At 44.9% G+C, this 2,517-nt stretch overlaps 1 pseudogene; it reads right to left on the bottom strand.

The window, feature by feature from the left end:
• Positions 1-229: 229 nt before the first annotated feature.
• Positions 230-1,021, bottom strand: LOC125080901 (serine/threonine-protein phosphatase 2A catalytic subunit beta isoform-like; annotated as a pseudogene).
• Positions 1,022-2,517: the final 1,496 nt, after the last annotated feature.

Here is a 2,517-nt window from a genome sequence, read left to right as displayed (position 1 = left end):
TGGGAGAAGCAGACTCCTTGCTGAGCAGGGAGCCCAATGTGGGACTCGATCCTGGGACTCCAGAATCATGACCTGAGCTGAAGGCAGTTGCCTAACCAACTGAGCCACCCAGGCGCCCCAAGGCTTTATATTTTTATATGCCACATCCTTTGGTCCCTGTGAAAACAAGTTTTTTGAATGTTAACTATTCTCTGACACTCTGGAGTTATCTGTCGCTCTTCCTGTTCCATTAGGTCAATATACGGTTCATGGCATTACTGTGCAAGTTTACAATGGCATTGCAGGGCATAGTCTGGGGTACAGCACCTCTGCGAGGTGCTGGGTCACACTGCAAGAAAGCATTTTAGAGTATCATCAAGTTCCATGATTGCAGCCTGATTACAGTAATGATAACAATAGTCTGGAGCCCTGAAAACAGTCACTACCTTCCGGCCGTGGCACCAATTACATCCGTCCATCACCAGCTGGTGAGCTCTGGACACCAGTGTGAGGCCACTGACATGACTAGATGTTTCAGAAATGTCTTACCCAAAGGTGTAACCAGCTCCCCAAGGAGATAGACCCCAACCACCCCAGTCGTCTGGATCTGACCCATCAAGTCACACATTGGACTGTTACAAGGAACTTCTGGCGATCAAGCACTTTGATGCGATCTATGGCTGGTGAGAGGTCACCATGTGGACAGAGTATCTGTCCATCCACCAAGGCAGTGAGAGGAAGAGAGTCAAAGAGATCTATAAAATATTTCCAAACATTTTCATTTCCATATTTCCTTTGACACTCATCATAGAAACCATATACTGGTGTGATCTGTCTGCTCTCATGATGCCCTTGAAGAATGGTGATGTATTCAGGGTAACAAATCCAAAGAGCTTCAAGCAGCTTAAGTGTTTCAAGTGAATAATATGCTGTCAACATGCTCTCCCATAAACAAGTAGTTTGGATCTGGGGATTTGCCACCAATTCTAAATAGTTCCATGAGATCATGAAATTGTCCCTGCGCATCTCCACAGACGGTGAGTGGACATGGAATTCATGTACTTCTGTCGGGCTCCCAGCAGGACCGGCCCCCGCCACTGCCCTCCTCCCCTCCATCTAGTCCTGGAGCTCAGCTCTTTGTAATGGCGGCTGCCCACGTGGTGACATGACTTCACTTTAAAAAAAAAAATTATCTTTATCTCTTCATTTACACTCTGATGAAGTATTGTCATCATACCTTTAATTCCTTAAGCATTATTTCTTTTAATCTTCAAACATATTTGTAATAGCTGCTGGGAAGTCTGTCTGCTAAGTCTGCTGTCTCACCATGTGGGCCCCTTCAAAAGTGATTCTTATTCCAACGTTTTTTCCTGTGTAGGGATCACACTTTGTTATTTCTTTGCAGATCTCAGGGTTTGGGTATTTTTGCTTTTTTGTTTTGTTTTGTTTTGTTTTTGAACGTTAAGTGTTTTAGGTATATTGTAGCAAATCTGGATACTGAGAACTCCCTAGGGGTCATTCCTGTCTTCCTTTGTGGAGTTATTTATTTGCTTAATGACTTTGTTCAAGTACTTCTGCAAATTTTAATTCCTTTCCAGGGTTCAGGCTCTAATGTTCCTCCTCAGATATCTTTCCATTGTTTTTATCTCTTGGTCTGGCTCTGTAAAAGTCACCCCTGGGTTGGCAGAGCTACGTATTGGCTCGGAGGTTGCTAACATTCACTTCTAGAAGTTTATGTTTTTTCGTCACATATTCCTTCAGGGACCAGTAGCTCAGAGATCCCGATCTGGAACTCTCCCAAGAGGCAGTAGCTTGGGGTATGCATTGTTTCCCAGACTACCAGGGATTTTATTTTTAAATAAAGGTGTGATTTTATTTTTACACCTCACTTTCTAGTAAGTCCCTAGGTGTGAGCAGTTTACTTTGTTCAATCTGTGTTTGGTCAGTTTGTGTTTAAACCCAGTATGACAGTGAGGGTTCTGCCCTCTGCTGATGGACCTTGTGCAGTGGGGAAATGCTTACAGTTGGCCCCCCTCTGCTTGAAGTGGTTGCTCCAAACTGGGAGCAGTCCAGCGCATGTGCCCAGCCTTCCTGACCCCCAGAACGGTCCGAGATCCTAAGATGGCTCTTTTCAGCTGTCTTTTTCTCTGATGCTTTTTCTCTGGTTCTCTTTCTTGACTGGCCTCACCAAATTTTACATTGTTTTTAAAACCACCCGCAGGCATAGAATTTTCCATTCTGGGTTCCAAATAAAGCAGACTGCTTCAGCCAAGCTGTAGCTCCTTCTCTTTAAGGCCTGCCTTTCCTCCTGGTGGAATCTTTGCACTACTTGCCAAAGCTGGGGTAAGAACCTGATTTTCCAAGAGTGGCACCCTGGCCACAAGAAAAAGAGCAGGACGGCTGCCTCTTGACTTTTTGGCTTGCCCCTCCTGACATGGAACTTTTGCCCTACAAGGTAGGCAAGACCAAGGACAGCCTGCTGCATTTGGGGTGAACTTCTGCTTTATAAGTAGTGACTGGGTTGAAAAAAAGGAAACC

Source organism: Lutra lutra, chromosome 11, assembly GCF_902655055.1.
Source record: "Lutra lutra chromosome 11, mLutLut1.2, whole genome shotgun sequence".
Classification (NCBI taxonomy): domain Eukaryota; kingdom Metazoa; phylum Chordata; class Mammalia; order Carnivora; family Mustelidae; genus Lutra; species Lutra lutra.
The sequence above is the reverse complement of the archived record's forward strand: the minus strand, read 5'-3'. Positions and strand labels throughout refer to the sequence as shown.